We start from the raw sequence: 19484 nt of genomic DNA, 5'->3' as shown, positions 1-19484 counted from the left end.
AACGCCGGCCAGCAATTCAGCAGCGGCATACACAGGTACCCGACAATTTAGACAAGAAGGAATAGAGCATCACACATAGATTAGATAGATAGAAACATGTCAGTCACATATATAAGAAGTACAGTGACAGTGTTGGTTACTGTACTTGTCATTTAGTGTTAAAGGATTTATTAAAAAAAATATTAGTGTTTTCATGCACCGTCTCTTTAAAAAAGCCGGCCGGCAATTCAGCAGCGGTACCCGACAATTTATAATAGAAAGAACGGAGCATCACACATAGATTAGATAGATAGAAACATGTCAGTCACATATATAAGAAGTACAGTGATAGTGTTGATTACTGTACTTGTCATTTAGTGTTAAAATAAAGGATTTATTAAAAAAAAAATTGGCGTGTGGTTTCCCGTAATTTTAGGCTCTAGCGGAGGTTAAGCAGACGGCTGGGGCAGATGTTTGAGGCCTGGGAAGGGGGTAATACCCACGGAGCTTCCCAGGCTACTAATATCAGCCCCCAGCTGAATACCTAGCCTTTATTAGCTATTAAAATGGGGGACCCCAAAAAAAATGACATGGGCTCCCCCCTATTTTAATAGCTAGCAAAGGCTAGGCAGACAGCTGGGGGCTGATATTAATACCCCAGGAAGGGTGCCATGAATATTGGACTTATTATATATGTGACTGACATGTTTCTATCTATCTAATCTATGTGTGATACTCTATTCTTTCGGTTCTAAATTGTCGGGTACCGGTGTATGCCGCTGCTGAATTGCCGGCTTTACATGTTTCACTGTGAGCACTGTTCCCATCGATTTGGGCAACCACTGTACTGCCACAACCACCATGGCTGTGGCATTACAATGAGTGGCAGACAATCCCTGCATGATTGGTGCTCTAAATAGCGCCAGACATGCAGGACACGCTTTTGGTGCACGAACAGTTATCGAACATAACCTCGAACAGCCGAATTTTTTGCAAATCGTTCGCGTTCGTCGAACGACTCGAACACCCCCCAAAACAGCTTGAATTTGAGATTGGTGAACAGTTCTAGTTGAACACCGCTCAACTCTAATGTAGAGTCCATCCAGTCACCTTTTCTCCGTCGCACAAAGACACGGTAGTTGGAACCAAAGATCTCAAATTTGGACTCATCAGACCAAAGCACAGATTTCCACTGGTCTAATGTCCATTCCTTGTTTTCTTTAGCCCAAACAAGTCTCTTCTGCTTGTTGCCTGTCCTTAGCAGTGGTTTCCTAGCAGCTATTTTACCATGAAGGCCGGCTGCACAAAGTCTCCTCTTAACAGTGGTTGTAGAGATGTGTCTGCTGCTAGAACTCTGTGTGGCATTGACCTGGTCTCTAATCTGAGCTGCTGTTAACCTGTGATTTCTGAGGCTGGTGACTTGGATAAACTTATCCTCAGAAGCAGAGGTGACTCTTGGTCTTCCTTTCCTGGGGCGGTCCTTATGTGAGCCAGTTTCTTTGTAGCGCTTGATGGTTTTTGCAACTGCACTTGGGGACACTTTCAAAGTTTTCCCAATTTTTCAGACTGACTGACCTTCATTTCTTAAAGTAATGATGGCCACTCGCTTTTCTTTACTTAACTGCTTTTTTCTTACTATAATACAAATTCTAACAGTCTATTCAGTAGGACTATCAGCTGTGTATCCACCTGACTTCTGCACAACACAACTGATGGTCCCAACCCCATTTATAAGGCAAGAAATCCCACTTATTAAACCTGACAGGGCACACCTGTGAAGTGAAAACCATTTCCGGTGACTACCTCTTGAAGCTCATCAAGAGAATGCCAAGAGTGTGCAAAGCAGTCATCAAAGCAAAAGGTGGCTACTTTGAAGAACCTAGAATATAAGACATATTTTCAGTAGTTTCACACTTTTTTGTTAAGTATATAATTCCACATGTGTTAATTCATAGTTTTGATGCCTTCAGTGTGAATGTACAATTTTCATAGTCATGAAAATACATAAAAATCTTTAAATGAGAAGGTGTGTCCAAACTTTTGGTCTGTACTGTATGTATCTTCTTCAAGTGCTCCCCTGGTCTGCGTCCTCCACCCACACACTCTACTTGGTTCCCCCTCACTTTGTTTCCCCCTACTCCAGCCAGGGACGGGGCCATCACAAAGCAGGGCATCTTGCCCCTCCAGCCTGTCTGGAGTAGTGTAGTGTTGGGTGCAGGTGTTAGGGTCCCGGGCAGCACTCCATCCTTACCTGAGAGAAGGTGATGCCACACCTCTGGGTGAGGTGCAGTACCTCTGTGGCGACTGAACCCTCAGGGGCGCCACATAAACCCTTGGTAAAACACAGCACGTCCGCGGGCTGGAACAGAGTAAAAACAGGGTATTTTACAGACATGCAATTTTTAGATGCATCACATATAAGATTATAAACAAACGCTTTCTTCCCTTTATGGGAGGCACTTTTTCTTAAATGTTACTGGTTAATTTTATCAAAACATTATAAAACTTTCTTCATGCCTCATAACTAGGTGTCCATTTCACTGTTGAAGATTAGTGTTGAGCAAGCACTAAAATGCTCGGGTGCTCGAAGCTCGAGCAGAGCTCACCGTGATACTCGGGTGCTCGACCCGAGCAACGAGCCCAATGTTAGTCTATAGGAGACCCAAGCATTTTTGCAACGGCACCCCAGGCAGTCTGTAGAAAGCCTAAAAAGTGCCCAAAACGATAGTGACAGTGCTCAAATTACATGGGGACAGCATGGGGATCGCCCCAGGAAGCATTTCTGACCCCCAGGTCACTGCTGTCAACATCGTGGTCAGAGGTATTAAGCCACTTTTACGGGCTCACAATAAAACATTCAAAAACGAAACTGAAACTGCTTTCCTGTGAAATATGTTAAGGAACATCCTTTCCAGGGTAAAGACGTGTGTATAAGGTAAAATACATAACCAAAAACAAAAATACTCCTCCACACCTTGGGCTATGTTCACAAGTAGCATTTTTTATGCGTTTTTGCACTTTTGTATTGCTTTCAACCGTGACAAATGCATTCACCGGGAAATGTCATTTTAACATTTTACAACCTTATCTGGCCATGTGCTGTGTGACACATGCATACAGTGCTGAAAAGACATGGAAACAGCATGGGGAAGACCCCTGGAAGCATCTCTGACACCCAGGTCACTGCCTAAAAGTGTGCCCATCAGAAGTGATCCTTGCCGCATCAGAAGATGCAGACTTGCAACTATCCCCGTGCAAGTCCTTGTCCCAGGGCAGTGTTCAATTGTACCTCCCCATTCCTTGCAATGCAAGCGCAAGTATGCAGCCTGCCACCCACCCACCCCCAGGCTGGAATACCATACTGCTAGCTTGCTTGCACTTGAAATTGGGCCTTTTAAGCATGTGGAGGCGGAATCTGGCCACCACGTCATGGCTGCGTCGGCGGCCGGGTTTCCACGCTTAGTCCCCATAAAATTGGTGTCCATAAGCGGTCCCCAGCTGCCCCTATTTGTCCCGGTAACCTTCCCCACACTTTTCTTAGCCTGGCCTGCTTTAGGGCAGCATTGGCCGAGCCCACCAGACAACCAGACTTCTCCGGTGGGCCCTGGCTTCTCCATCAGGGGAGTTGAGAGTGCCAAGGTGAGGAGCATGATGATGATGATAGAAGTTAGCATATGCTTTGTTTTCTTGGAATGCAAGCGTAAGTGTGCAGCCTGCCACCCACCCATCCCCAGGCTGCAATACCATACTGCTAGCTTGCTTGCACTTGAAATTGGGCCTTTAAGGCATGTGGAGGCGGAATCTGGCCACCACGTCATGGCTGCGTCGTCGGCCTGGTATCCATACTCAGTCCCCAGCCGCCTGGCGGCCCGGTGCCCACACACAGTCCCCAGCCACCTGGAGGTGGCCGAGTGTCTATAAATGGTCCCCAGCCACCCCTATTTGAAGGACAGCCTAACCACAAACACGTGGACAAATGAATGTGGCCAGGGATGGTCCATCTGACTGACGCCTTCACACTGGATTAATATTGTGGAAGCCGGGACACAGTTGGACACTGGGATGCAACACGTCCTCCAGACATAGATGATTGTGTTGAAGCCTGATTGACCCAGGACCCGCAAAGTTCAAAAGGTAGACAGCAGCAGTGGTCGGCCTCCTACACAACTAGTAAATTATTCATGCTCATGAGGCCATCCACCTCCTTAGCTTCCTGTTCCTTGGAATGCAAGCGCATGTATGTAGTAGCGGCTAGGCCTGAGGTGGTCAGCGTTTTGGCGCATATCCTACCTCCTCCGAGGATTGCTTGATGTTTTCCTGCTACTATCCCAGTTCTACGACTCCCGTTAAAGCAAAGCTTCAGGTGATGAATGATGGGTGAGGTGGTGGCAAAGGAGAAATAGCAGGAGGAACAGGGACCATTCACATCAATATCAGGCCAGGCAACCACACATGTCTTGCAGGATATGTTTCGCTCCAAATGGAGCGGTTCGGCTACACAGTTATAGGGCATACAGTAAGTGCAATGCCTACCAAAAATTTCGAGGCACTCCTATGCCCCTTGGAAGTGAAATGGAGGTCAGAGGGCCTTAACTAAACCGTTTTTTCCATTTATAGCAATTGGGTCTCCTGTACACTGTTGGCCTAAGCAGTGAATGGAAGGCTTTCCAAAAATTATGAGGAACTGCAATGCCCCTTGAAAAAGACGTGGATTACAGCGTACTAAAAACCATCCACCCATTATTGGGGAGTGGGTCTCTCTTAGTGTTCGCCTATGCATTGAAAAGCAAAAGCTGACTAAAATTAGGAGGAAATGCAATGCCCGTTGGAAGAGTTGTGAAAGTTAGAGTTAATTAAAAACAACATTTCAATTACCGTTGGAAGAGCTGTGGTGTTCAGAGTGGTTTAACAAGATGGTTTTAATGCCCCTTGGAAGAGATGTGGAGGTAACAGTAGCTTAACAAGACGGTTTTAAGGCCCCTTGGAAGAGTGGTGAAGGTCGCAGTAGCTTAACAAGACGGTTTAAATGCCCCTTGGAAGAGACGTGGAGGTCACAGTGGAATAAAAAGACAATATCAATGCCCCTTGGAAGAGTGGTAGAGGTCGCAGTAGCATAACAAGACGGTTGTAATGCCCCTTGGAAGAGTGGTGGAGGTCGCAGTAGCTTAACAAGACGGTTTAAATGCCCCTTGGAAGAGACGTGGAGGTCACAGTGGAATAAAAAGACTATATCAATGCCCCTTGGAAGAGTGGTGGAGGTCGCAGTAGCTTAACAAGACGGTTTTAATGCCCCTTACAAGAGTGGTGGAGGTTGCAGTGGAATAAAAAGACAATATAAATGCCCCTTGGAAGAGTTGTGGAGGTTGCAGTAGCTTAACAAGACAATTTTAATGCCCCTTGGAAGAGTGGTGGAGGTCGCAGAAGCATAACAAGATGGTTTAAATGCCCCTTGGAAGAGACGTGGAGGTCACAGTGTAATAAAAAGACAATATCAATGCCCCTTGGAAGAGTGGTGGAGGTCGCAATGGAATAAAAAGACAATATCAATGCCCCTTGGAAGAGTGGTGGGGGTCGCAGTTGCTTAATAAGACGGTTTTAATGCACCTTGGAAGAGTTGTGGAGGTTACAGTGGAATAAAAAGACAATATTAATGCCCCTTGGAAGAGTTGTGGAGGTCGCAGTAGCTTAACAAGACAATTTTAATGCCCCTTGGAAGAGTGGTGGAGGTCACAGAAGCATAACAATATGGTTTAAATGCCCCTTGGAAGAGACATGGAGGTCACAGTGGAATAAAAAGACAATATCAATGCCACTTGGAAGAGTGGTGGAGGTCGCAGTAGCTTAATAAGACGGTTTTAATGCACCTTGGAAGAGTGGTGGAGGTCGCAGTAGCTTAACAAGACGGTTTAAATTCCCCTTGGAAGAGACGTGGAGGTCACAGTGGAATAAAAAGACAATATCAATGCCCCTTGGAAGAGTGGTGGAGGTGGCAGTAGCTTAACAAGATGGTTTTAATGCCCCTTGGAAGAGTGGTGGAGGTCGCAGTAGCTTAACAAGATGATTTTAATGCTCCTTGGTAGAGTGGTGGAGGTCGCAGTAGCTTAACAAGACGGTTTAAATGCCCCTTGGAAGTGACGTGGAGGTCACAGTGGAATAAAAAGACAATATCAATGCCCCTTGGAAGAGTGGTGGAGGTCGCAGTAGCTTAACAAGACGGTTTTAATGCCCCTTGGAAGAGTGGTGGAGGTCACAGTGGAATAAAAAGACAATATCAATGCCCCTTGGAAGAGTGGTGGAGGTCGCAGTAGCTTAACAAGATGGTTTTAATGCCCCTTGGAAGAGTGTTGGAGGTCACAGTAGCTTAACAAGACGGTTTAAATGCCCCTTGGAAAAGACGTGGAGGTCACAGTGGAATAAAAAGACAATATCAATGCCCCTTTGAAGAGTGGTAGAGGTTGCAGTAGCTTAACAAGACGGTTTTAATGCCCCTTGGAAGAGTGGTGGAATTTGCAGTAGCTTAACAAGATGGTTTAAATGCCCCTTGGAAGAGACGTGGAGGTCACAGTGGAATAAAAAGACAATATCAATGCCCCTTGGAAGAGTGGTAGAGGTCGCAGTAGCTTAACAAGACTGTTTTATTGCCCCTTGGAAGAGTGGTGGAGGTCGCAGTAGCTTAGCAAGATGGTTTTAAAGCCCCTTGGAAAAGTGGTGGAGGTCGCAGTAGCTTAACAAGATTGTTTTAATGCCCCTTGGAAGAGTGGTGGAGGTCGCAGTAGCTTAACAAGATGGTTTAAATGCCCCTTGGAAGAGACGTGGAAGTCACAGTGGCATAAAAAGACAATATCAATGCCCCTTGGAAGAGTGGTGTAGGTCGCAGTAGCTTAACAAGATGGTTTTAATGCCCCTTGGAAGAGTGTTGGAGGTCGCAGTAGCTTAACAAGATGGTTTAAATGCCCCTTGGAAGAGGCGTGGAGGTCACAGTTGAATAAAAAGACAATATCAATGCCCCTTGGAAGAGTGGTGGAGGTCGCAGTGGAATAAAAGACAATATCAATGCCCCTTGAAGAGTGGCAGTGGTCACAGTAGCTTAACAAGTCTGTTTTAATGCCCCTTGGAAGAGTGGTGGAGGTCACAGTAGCTTAACAAGACGGTTTAAATGCCCTTTGGAAGAGATGTGGAGGTCACAGTGGAATAAAAAGACAATATCAATACCCCTTGGAAGAGTGGTGGAAGTCGCAATAGCTTAATAAGACGGTTTTAATGCCCCTTGGAAGAGTGGTTGAGGTCGCAGTAGCTTAACAAGACGTTTTTAATGCCCCTTGGAAGAGTGGTGGAGGTCGCAGTGGAATAAAAAGACAATATCAATGCCCATTGGATGAGTGGTGGAGGTCCCAGTAGCTTAACAAGACGGTTTTAATGCCCCTTGGAAGAGTGTTGGAGGTCACAGTAGCTTAACAAGACGGTTTAAATGCCCCTTGGAAGAGACGTAGAGGTCACAGTGGAATAAAAAGACAATATTAATGCCCCTTGGAAGAGTGGTGGAGGTCGCAGTAGCTTAACAAGATGGTTTTAATGCCCCTTGGAAAAGTGGTGGAGGTCGCAGTAGCTTAACAAGATGGTTTTAATGCCCCTTGGAAGAGACGTGGAGCTCAGAGTAGCTTAACAAGTCGGTTTTCATGCCCCTTACAAGAGCCATGCAGTACAGCATATTAAAAACATTATTTCCATTATTGGGGAGTGGGTCTCCCATAGTCTTTGCCTATGCCTTCCAAGCAAAAGCTGCCAAAAATTAGGACAGAGGAACTTGCAATTCTTGTAAACAAGAGCCATGCAGTACAGCATATTCAAAACATTATTCCTATTATTGGGGAGTGGGTCTCCCGTAGTCTTTGCCTATGCCTTCCAAGCAAAAGCTGCCAAAAATTAGGACGGAGGAACTTGCAATGCTGGCAACACGGACCATGGTCACGATTGTGGTATAGTGGTGGTTGAGGCTGAGGATAAGGAAAAGAGCAAAATACAGCTGAAATGAGGAAGCGTATACCCATGTGTGGGTGTGAAGCGGTGCATGGGAATACACCTTTCGAAATTACACAGTGGATTTGACTTTATGTTACTCTGCTGTCATTTGGTGATGATGAGAAGTCTGGCCCAATCCAGCCATTGTTCATTTTGATAAGGTTCAGCTTGTCAGCATTGTCAGTTGACAGGCGAGTGCGCTTATCAGTTATAATTCCCCCAGCGGCACTAAAAACACGCTCCGATAACATTCTAGAGGAAGGGCAGGCCAGGACCTCTAAGGCCTACAGAGCAAGTTCATTCCAAGTGTCCAGCTTGGACACCCAATAATTAAAAGGCACAGAGGAATCACGGAGGATGCTGGTACGGACGGCAAGGTACTCGCTCACCATCTTTTGAAACTTTCCACTCCTTGTGAGAGTACCCCGCGCCTCAGGGCCTTTAAGCTGGGCGGGTCTCAGAAAACTGTCCCAGAATATTGACAGTGTTCCCCTGCCTCTGATGGATTGGAGTTGCGTCTCTCTCTCGCCTGTACGCCTTGGTTGGCCAACGAACTGTGACCTCTGCCGCTAGTGTGTTCAGATGGGAATTTTTTTTAACAGCTCTGCAGCAAGGGCCTTCTAATACTGCCACATTTTTGTAGCCCTCTCCACCTCAGGAATAAGAGAGTGAAAGTTCTCCTTGTAGCGGGGGTCTAAAAGTGTCACCAACCAGTAATGACTGTCACCCAACATTTTGACAACGCGAGGGTCATGGTTAAGGCAGCATAACATAAAGTCAGCCATACGTGCCAGACTTCTAATGGGTAAGACTTCCGTGGTCTCACCAAGATGACGAATGACCATGCTCTCCTCCTCCTCCTCCTCCCCCCCCCCTGTCCTCAGGCCACCCACGCTGAACCGATGGTATCACAGTTGTACAGGTACTACCGTCTACAGTGTATAATATCAGCTCCTGTTCTTCCTCCACCTCCTCTCCCTCATTGTACCCCAATGCACGTTGGGATGAGATGAGGCTGGGCTGTGTGTAATCACCCATTAAGGCTTCTTGATACATCTCATCATACTTTGGCTGCAATGCCTCCTCTTTAATTCTCTGCAGAGAACGTTGCAAAAGACAGACAAGTGGGATGCTGACGCTAACGATGGCGTCATCGCCACTCACCATCTTGGTGGACTCCTCAAAGTTTGTCAGGATCGTACATATGTCAGACATCCAGGTCCACTCCTGAGGTCTTATGTGTGGAGTCTGACCTGAATATCGACGGCCTTGTTGCAGATGGTACTCCACAACTGCTCTCTTCTGCTCACAAATCCTTTGCAACATGTGGAGGGTAGAGTTCCAACGTGTGGGGACATCACACACCAGTCGGTGTGCCGGAAGCTGCAAACACTGCTGCAACACAGCAAGGGTGGCGGAAGCTGTAGTCGACTTCCGAAAATGAGCTGACAGGCAGCGTACTTTGATGAGCAGATCTGGCAACTCGGGGTACGATTTAAGAAACCGCTGAGCCACGAAGTTAAGCACATGAGCCAGGCATGGTACATGTGTGATCTCGCCTCGCCTCAGAGCCGCCACCAGGTTACGGCCATTGTCACACACGACCATGCCTGGATGTATGCTCAGCGGTCTCAGCCACAGTTCTGCCTGCTCTTTCACAGCTGTCCACAACTCACAAGCAGTGTGAGGTTTATCACCTAAGCTTATGAGTTTCAGCACAGCCTGTTGTCGCTTGGCTGAGGCAGTACTGCAGTGCTTCCAGCTTGTAACTGATGTAGTGATATCTGAGATGGAGGCTGAACATGAGGAGGAGGAGGAGGATGCGCAGGAGCTGTAGACTGTGGAGGCAACTCTGACTGACATAGGGCCCGCAATCCTCGGTGTGGGGAGGATGTGTTCCATCCCAAGGTCCGACTGGGTCCCGGCTTCTACTATGTTTACCCAGTGTGCCGTCAGGGAGATGTACCGTCCCTGGCCACAAGCACTTGTCCACGTGTCCGTTGTCAGGTGGACTCTCCCAGCAACTGCGTTGTTGAGGGCACGGCAGATGTTTTGGGACACGTGCTTGTGTAGTGCGGGGATGGCACACCGGGCAAAATAGTGTCGGCTGGGGACCGAGTACCGAGGGACGGCCACCGCCATAAGATTGCGGAAGGATTCCGTCTCCACCAGCCTAAAAGGCAGCATTTCCAACGCAAGCAGTCGTGAAATGTGCATATTTAGGACTGTGGCCTGTGGGGCGTTGGCTGCGAATTTGCGCTTTCTTTCAAAGCTCTGGGATATGGACAATTGAACGCTGCGGTGGGACGTGGACGTAGACGTTGATGCTGTTTCTTGAGAAACTGCCATAACAAGTGAAGACTGAGAGGAGGGGGCCTCTTTGCATGCAGTATGGACAGGGGATTGCCTCGCATGCACAACAGGGGCTTCTCTTACATGCACAAAAGTGGAAGAAGCAGTGGTGACACTGCTGACACTGGTCGTGGACTCTAGGGTTCACCCCACAAAGTCGGGTGCTTTGCTGACATGTGCCTGATCATGGTGGTGGTGGTCATCAGGCTGGTAGTTTTGTCACCCCTGCTGATGCTGGCATGGCAGGTGGTACAAATGGCCTTTTTGGGGTTATCAGCAGAGTCTTTAAAAAAATTCCAGACTCTGGAAGACCTACTGGTTGTACTGACAACGTCCCTCGTGTTGGTGTTACGGGGAACTGTTGCCCGCCTTCTGTGTGCGGCCACCACACTGTTTTTTCCTGCCTGTTGGGGTACTCTGCCTCCCTCCTCCTGTGTGCCGCTGGCCTCGCTCTGCGTGTCCTCCTGCCACATTGGGTCAGTTACTAGATTATCCACCACCTCCTCCTCTTCCACTTGCACACCACGATCCTCCTCCTCACTTCGTGGCAATTGTGTCTCGTCATCGTCCACCTCTTGTGACAAATTGGCAACGTCGACTTCCTCTGGCCGTGGCTGTTCAAGTATTTGGGCATCGCTACATGGGATCTCCTCTTCAACCACTTCAAGCGGAGCAGGCGAGGGGCACAAATATGGAAATGGACCAGTGAACAGCTCTTCAGAGTGTCCAACTGTGGGATCAGTTGCTGTCTGACGACACTCGGCATGGTGGGAGGAAGGAGCATCAGGGTGAGGAGGAGTATGCGGTCGAGACTCACGGCTACTAAAACTTGACCGTGTGGAAGACAGACCGGAGGTGGTGGTGCCCAGGTAACTGGAAGCATTATCTGCTATCCAATTAATAACCTGTTCACACTGATCAGTTCGCAATACTGGTGTTGTAGTGTGCTTCCCTAGTAATTCGGTCAAAAAGTGGGAGCGAGAAGATGTGGCTGTTGGTTGTGGCACATTTTCACCTTGGCCACGGCCCCATTCTCTACACGCACCATCACCAGAACGTCCAGTTCCACGTCCCTTGCCACGCGCCTTGCCCATTGTAAATGAAGTAAAATAGCTTACACTCGCACTATCAATGGAAAAAGGGTAATAAAAAGGAGATTAGAACCGTGGAAGAAGAAAACCACAGTTCTATTTCTCTGGCCTACACCAGAATCTTTTAAACAGATATATTTGTGTCTGAACAGTCAGGGAGGCACTATTACTGTTTTTTTATGTAAAAAAGTCCAAAAGCTGCATAATACAGAGATTTGAACCGTGGAACTGCGAAACCAAACTTCTAGGCATCTGGCCTACACCAGAATATTTTAAACAGATATATTTGTGTCTGAACAGGCAGGGAGACACTATTACTGTTTTTTTCATGTAAAAAAAGGCCAAAAGCTGGATAATACAGAGATTTGAACTGTGCAATTGCAAAACCAAACTTCTAGTTATCTGGCCTACACCAGAATATTTTAAACAGATATATTTGTATCTGAACAGTCAGGGAGACACTATTACTGTTTTTTTTTTAATGTAAAAAAGGCCAAAAGCTGCATAATACAGAGATTTGAACCGTGGAACTGCAAAACCAAACTTCTAGTTATCTGGCCTACAACAGAATATTTTAAACAGATATATTTGTGTCTGAACAGTCACAGACACACTCAATTTTTTTTTTGGGGGGGGGGAATGCCAAAAGGTTAATAAGACGTGTATTTGTACAGTCTGACTGAGGAAAAAAAAATACAGGATTTAGATGAAAAAAAAAGGATTTTTCCTGGCCCCTGAGACCGGGATAAGTCTAGCAATTTGACCAGCAGGAGCACACAGGACTGTAATGCAGTGTTTGTTGGTATAACCACTGCGTCTCCTATACAGCCTGCCTGCCTGCCTGATATCTGGGATGAATATTAGTCCTGAGAAGGACTGTTTGTTTGATTTGGCAGGCTTTAGAGACCCTACACTAACTATTTCGCAGTTTAAATCTCTCCCTAGCTCTGCAGCACTGACCCTACACTGTCTGATTCAGAGCGACTGTGTCCAAGATGTCGGCGCCCGGTTTTAAATACTCGAGGTGATGCTGTGCGGCCAGCTTATCACTGTAATGCCCACAAACAACATGGCTGCGGCATTACAGTGACTGGCTGGCAATCCCTGCATGTTGATTGGCTCTGTAAAGAGCGCCAAACATGCAGGGCGGAGACCCGAGCTCCCGCCCGAGTAACCCGGAAATGCTCGGTGCTCGCCGAACATCCCGAGTAGCGAGATGCTCGGGCGAGTACCGAGCAGTGTCGAGCATGCTCGCTCAACACTAGTGAAGATGCAACATGAGTAGCATGAGGGACCCGTCTGAAAACCCTCAACGTAGGCCCTGGGCGTGGCTACAGGGCATAAGTGATCCAGGTGTTGGACCACGTCTTCGGCCACGCCAAACGGGTTTTTGTTCAGTGGTCTCTTAATATAAAACCAATAGAGGGCACTTTAATAAGTGCAACTATTTACAATGGACAATTTTTGTCTGCTCACAGTCCTCAGCCTGCAAGTCTTTATACTCTTTCCGGTACACTGGACAATACACACACAAATTTTAATTCGCGCACAACTTTTTCTTCTGTACCCTTACGGGTAACTATTTACACTGTTCAGTTCCACCTACTTTTGCTCAGGCTTTAGCAGCACAGTTCCTGCATCACTGGCAGAGCTTCCTGTTCCACCCACAGGAAGTGAGAAGGGAAGTGAAACAGGAATAATTCCTACCAGCCCTGCTTCTCCTGACACCCGCACAGCCGGAGCCCCTGCCCCAGGTAAACCCCCAGACGCAGGAGACTCCGACAGGCACCTTCATTGCTGCTTTCCGCTGCGGCTGTGACACCACTACTCTCAGCTGGCCGCGCCGTTGGCACTAAGCTCCGCCCCTTTTTGAGAGGAGCCATGCCCACGGGCTGCAGGGCTTGCCTGTGAGGCCACGCCCCGCACCCAAAGGTACAGAGAGGTCCTCTGAGGCCACGCCCACTGGTACAGCAGACACCAGGGAGGCCACGCCCCCTGAAGCCGGCCATGCCGGAGCCCCCTTCACGGGGGCCCCTGGACTCATGGCACCAGCTCCCAGGGGCTCAGCACCCCCCAGCGTCACACCTTTGACTGCAAAGAGCCTGGCTTCGGTGGCCGACCCCAGGTTAGGCCACTCCCCCTTGGCATCCACCGGCGGCGGAGCCCCCCCCGCGCAGACCCATTACTGACCTTGCCGCGGACCCCGCCAGGAGAGCAGACCCCACCTTTTTATGAGCCTGCTCTGCCGGAGCCACAGGCCCCGCGCCCTTGAGCTTAGCAGGTACCTGGGCCCCCAAAAGCGATCCAGTTTTAGCGGATCCATGTGTGAGGAACTCAGACACCCCAGCACACGCCGCCGAAGATGCGGTCCCGGCTGTCGGTGCGTCGCCAGCAGCGCTAGGGGCAGCGGCAGATGCACCCGCCACCCTCCGCACCCCAGCAGGCGCACCGGGTGCCAGACCAAACCCCCCTTTCACAGGGGGTCCAGCCTGAGCACCACCACTAATGTTAACCACTGACGGGCCGCCATCCGCGCCATGCTCCATGTCAGACACATCCGCCCCACTGCCTCCATTATTACCAACAGAGGCAGCGCTCTGCGTGCCATGGCCTATATTCTCCCCGCTCCCTTGCTGCAGACCCACAACAGGGCCCGTGCCGGCGTGGGTAGCGGGTGCCACACAACGGGACAGGGGGGCCCCAGGGAGGGGGACATACACAAACTTATATGCTACCGGAGCTTTTTTCTGCCTTTTCTTCGCCTTCCTCTTCTTCCCCCTCCCGGGTGCCTCATCCTTGCAGATCTCATCCCCGAATGTTAGCTGACCAAAATGAAACGGGGACTCGAACAGCTGGATCTGCTTCATGATGAGGCAGCCCCCCTCACTACTACTCCCCTCCTCCTCATCCTCCCCCTCGCTCCCGCTGCCCTCTGAAGGGAAGGAATCAAAAGGGAGAGCCATCTGCTGGGGGGCTATCCCGCTATGCAATGCCTGGAGATCACTTACCAGGCCACCAGACAGTGGGTAGGGAGCGACCTCCTCAGCGCATGCCTCCTCTTCCTCCATGTCCTGCACCACCTGGCTGGGGCTCTGAGACCCCTCCAGAGCCCCACCGGTCATGGCTCTGAACCGGTCCTCATTCTTGAGCTTCTCCTTAAAGTGTCCGCTGCCTGCCAAGATGGTACATCTCCGATCCTCCAACTCATGGATGGCCCGCTTGATCTTCCAGACTGTGGCAGACAGCTCAGGCTTCTTGCTGCTGGAGGCCCTCTCGGACCTCCCCTGAGCTGCTCTCAACTCCACCCAGAGGGATCTTAGCTTTTTTGAGGCTTCCTCATACTCACAGAGGTGCTCGTGGACATGGGTGATATAGCTGATGGTAGCCTCCTTTGCCACCTTGGTGCCCCAATCAGGGGGCACCTCCGCAGCACCTCTGCCCGCACTCGACCCACCTCTGGGGGAAGGAGCCACCGGGGTCATGGCCTCAGGGGTCCTCCTCAGCCGGGTCCTCATGCTAGACCCCTCACCAGGTGCTTGGCCAGATCTTGCTGTCATAGCCGAAGTGGTGTTCCTCCCACCCCCCCAGCATGGACTGGGAGGTGGGAGTCGGGGGCCCAGCCCCAGAGGCCAGTCCCCAAGCAAGCCTGCTTTCCTGGGAAGGGGGCAGACAAAAGTCCCAGATGGAAAAACAAAATCTCCCTTCCCAGGAGCTCTCTCCACACCTCAAACACAGCAGCACACGGCAGGCTCTGCCTCTTCCTCTTTCTGCTACTGCGGCTGCTGGCACCAGACTTGCCCTCCAATAGATTCTTGTAAAAGAATTTAAAGTGTACTCATTCAAATTACAGAGCCAATTTAAATTACAGAGCTTAGACCTGCCTCCACCGCGGGGGGTCTCGACCCACCAACGGACAGGCACCAGTATTGGGAGAGCGGAACTGGCCGTCATGGTCCACAGCGGCTCTGGCACAAACCTGGCGACACGGAGGTCGCACGGGAAGGAACGGCTTGGCTGTGTCGGCTTCGCACTCCAGCGTAGTCCCTCTGCCCGCTCGCGCCCGTAACCTCAAAGGGATGTGCAAGCGGCTTTTCTTCCCAGGGCTGTTCCCCGCCCAGCAGGAACGTGGGGGAGCTCAGGTCGGCCTTCCACCGTACTCCCTTACCTACCTCGCCCTCTTTCCTTCTTCCGTTCTCCATCTAACCCCTCGGCTCTGTGGTGTCCGCTCTCCCTCCAGCTCTCTCCTTCTCACAGGTGGACTACCGCGTGTATTCACACTGTGGCGAATCTTTTGGGCCCAGGCATAAGAAGTCGTCAAGGTAATCGATAATATGTGCCCCCTTAGAAACATCCATGACGATCCATTCGAGGAAGCAACTAAACCCCTCAAATAGTGAGCAGGATATCGAGCACCCCATGGGCAAACAGCGATCTATATAGTATGCTACTTCCCAGAAGCAGCCCAATAGGTGGACACTATTCGGAGGCACAGGTAGTAAGTAACCGGAACGCCCCCTCAATGTCTGTTTTGGCCATTAGGGTGCCCCTTCCCAACTTCTTGACCCGCCTGATTGCCTTGTCAAAGGAGGTACAGTATATACTACTATACTTGGTTCCGCGTCGATGTTGTCGTTTACTGACCTGCCCCTTGGATTGACAAATGGTGGATTAGCCCGAATGTAATGGGTTCCGTTTTTGGCACGACTCCCAACGGGGATACCACTACGTCTTGTAAGGAAAGTGTTCTGAATGGAACCGCCATTCTACTTAAAGATATTTATTTTTTAATTTTCTTGTCACGACTAGTGTTGAGCCACCCCCGTAGTGTTCGAGTTCGGTTCGGTTCGTCGAACACCCGTGTGTTCGCCGAACTGTTCGTCGAACTGTTCGTCGAACACCTTCGAACACCGTTAAAACCAATGGCAGGCAAACAAAAACACATAGAAACACATAGAAAACACCTTCAAAGGTGTCCAAAAGCTGACAAACTGCTCAGAAGACACAACTAACACATGGAAAAGTGACAAGTACATATAGTCATGCGAAAATAAAAGAGGTGGAGGAGTAAAAGGAGGGGGAGACACAGATATAGGCATGTCATGCCCTTCTAAAATCCAAAAAGTGAGAAGCCGACACGGCCAGTCCGCTCCTGCCCGTGCCACCTCCGTGTCGCCGGGTTTGTGCCAGAGCCGCGGTGAACCCTGATGGCCAGCCCCCCTCTCCCAATACTGGTGCCTGTCCGCTGGTGGGTCGAGCGAGCCCCCCTGTGGTGGAGGCAGCTCTAGGCTTTTTAATTTAAATTGTCTCTCTAATTTGAATGAATACACTTTAAATCCATTTACAAGGATCTATTGGAGGGCAAGTCTCATGCCAGCAGCCGCGTAATTCCAGCTCCAGTAGCGTCCACTAAAGCTGCTGCAGTTAAAAAGCTTTTATAAGGATCGAGCTCAGCTGTCCACCGCAAGGCATCCTACTGCCAGTCCCAGCCCCTATGCCTTGGGGTGCCTCCTGATGCTCTTCACTGAGTATCCCATGGTCCCGAAGCATTTCCTTTGTAAAAATTAAGTGTCTAAACTACAGGTGGTGTAGCTTGCTTAACAGCCGGGATAATCCGCTGACTAGCAGACACTGCTACTAGGCACAAAGTATTTCCTGGGCTAGATGCAGTTAAAAATTTGTAATTAGATACTCTCGTTGGATGCTGAGAAAGCATTCCATAGAGTCTCCTGGCACGCCATATATGATTCTCTTAAAAAGCTTGGGGTAGGGGTCTAGGGGACCCGTTTATAGCCAAAATCACGGCCCTGTATCGCAATACGTCACCTAGGCTGAAGATAAATGGAACTGTAGCACCCTGAGGGCTCGGTTGCTACAGACGTATTGCACCTCACCCAGAGGTGTGATATCTCACTCTCAGGTAAGGATGGAGTGTGGATCAGGACCCGACACCTGCATGCATTACACCACATTGCCGTGGGGCAGGGCGACCAATATGCCCCTGAGATGGGCACGACAGTCCCTGTCCCTGGCTGGAGTGGGGGGAGGGAACACTGAGGAAGGGGAACCCTGTAGTGCAGGAGCAGGGAGGAAGCAGTTCCTGGGTGCATTGAGAAGGGAGTATAAAAGGTGGGCACCATCTTAGTTCAGTGCAGAGAAGTCTGAGCAGAAGTGGCAGGGAGCAGGGGCTCTGCATGAGCTCTGCTCCGGAGGCAGGCCTAGTAACAGAGGCCCAGGCCTGGAAGAGGGAGAAGGAAGGAAGAGGAGCGGAGAAGGCTCCAGGAACGAGGAATGAAGGGATCCCAGGGGTGCGGACGGGCGAGTCGCCACCGCACGCCCGAATCCACCTGCGTGGAGGGGTCAGGCCAAAGGGGGAGACCGGTCCCCGAACTAGTGGAGGCAGGAAACGACCCTCAGCTAGAAACCGGAGGCTCTGACATTTTATGTGGCGCAGCCCCTCGCTACACCCGCTAGGAAGGCACCACATAGGGTCAGGAAACTGGCGCCAAGTTTACCAAGAGGAGGCCCGAGGCAGCCGGACAGAAGTGTTGGTAAGAAAGGCCAGACAAAGGACACACAAAGGGGGTCCTGTGAAGTGCTCCAAAGTTATCTGGGAGTTGTCTGAGCCCCTCACCTGGTGAGCACAGTACGACGTGGGCAGCCGTTACCTGCAGACGTGGTCTGGATAATAAGAACTGTGAGTAAAGGCCCTGGACTGCATCACTGACTCCGTGTCGTTACTGCTGCTCCCCTGCACCATCACCCCCATCCTCCGCATACACTGCCCTGAGGCTATACTCCTCCCGTGGGGAGTTATGCTACGCTCTGCTGCACCCACAACACCAGCCTCAGCTGTCTGCCCTGTAGCGGCGGTTCACTCTGACCGCAATCCACGGGTGGCGTAGTCGGACATTTAAACATCAAAACCACATAAATAGTTCCGCCACTGGTTTGACCGCCCTGAGCCACGGAACCGGGTCGCCGCCACGAAGACTACAACCACCAGCATCCACCAAAAAGGGTCCGGCTCCGGGTGTCCCAAGGCCCAGGGGGTGCGTCAGAACATTTTCATCACCTTTCATAATCACCAATGGGACAAGGCAGGGATGTCCTCTGTCCCCTCTCTTATACATCCTAGTGACGGAGCACCTGCTCTCATCAATTCGCCATAACCCCAATATTAGGTGGATTGAGGTGGGAGGCACCGAAAACAAGTGCTCTCTATTTGCTGATGATGTCCTAGTATATATCACTCAATCACATATATCCATCCCTGCTGTTATGGCTGAAATAGATCACTTTGTACATGGTAACATTTTAAAATCAATGCAGCGAAGTCTGAGGCCCTCGATGTCTCCCTCCCCAAATCCATATAGGAGTCCATCCAGTCCAACTTTCCCTTTGCCTGGCCCTCACAGGGTATCAAATACTTAGGAATTCCTATTCATAGAGACCTCTCCCATCTATGTTATCTTAATTTTGGGCCCTTTATTGAACAATTCCATACAGACCACGGTTGGCAAGTTAGAACTGTAAGATTCACTACGTGAACCGCTGGTGTTTTGTGGAAAAGCACATGTACACCGCGTTCCAAATTATTATGCAAAAAGTGTTTAGGAGTGATAAGGGAAGAATTTGTTTGTTTGTCAGTTAAACTCATTGATGGTGATGTGTGTCAGGGCTCTTTATATCACTGTAAGCAATTGCAGACACCTGTGCTAATTAGTTTGGCAGGTGTGTCCAATGAAAGGCAAGACTACTTAAGAAGGCTCTCTCACATTATTAAGCAGCCTACATTTTCTGCCAAAATGGGAAAGAAAAAGGATGTGTCGGCTGCTGAGAAGCAACAAATTGTGGAGTGTTTAGGTCAAGGCATGACTACAATTAACATTGTGCGATGATCAGGATGAAGTGTCTTGGCAATCAAGAAGTATGTAGCTGATTCACAGTACACACGTGTGCTTGCTGATAAGGGCAAATTGAGGACTCTTTCCTACAGGCAATTACGTCAGGTTGAAAGAGCAGCGGCAAAAAAGCCTTGTCATA

Source organism: Phyllobates terribilis, unplaced genomic scaffold (genome assembly GCF_046119375.1).
Source record: "Phyllobates terribilis strain yellow unplaced genomic scaffold, ASM4611937v1 Scaffold_328__1_contigs__length_2118332, whole genome shotgun sequence".
Classification (NCBI taxonomy): domain Eukaryota; kingdom Metazoa; phylum Chordata; class Amphibia; order Anura; family Dendrobatidae; genus Phyllobates; species Phyllobates terribilis.
This window is presented reverse-complemented; position numbering follows the sequence as displayed.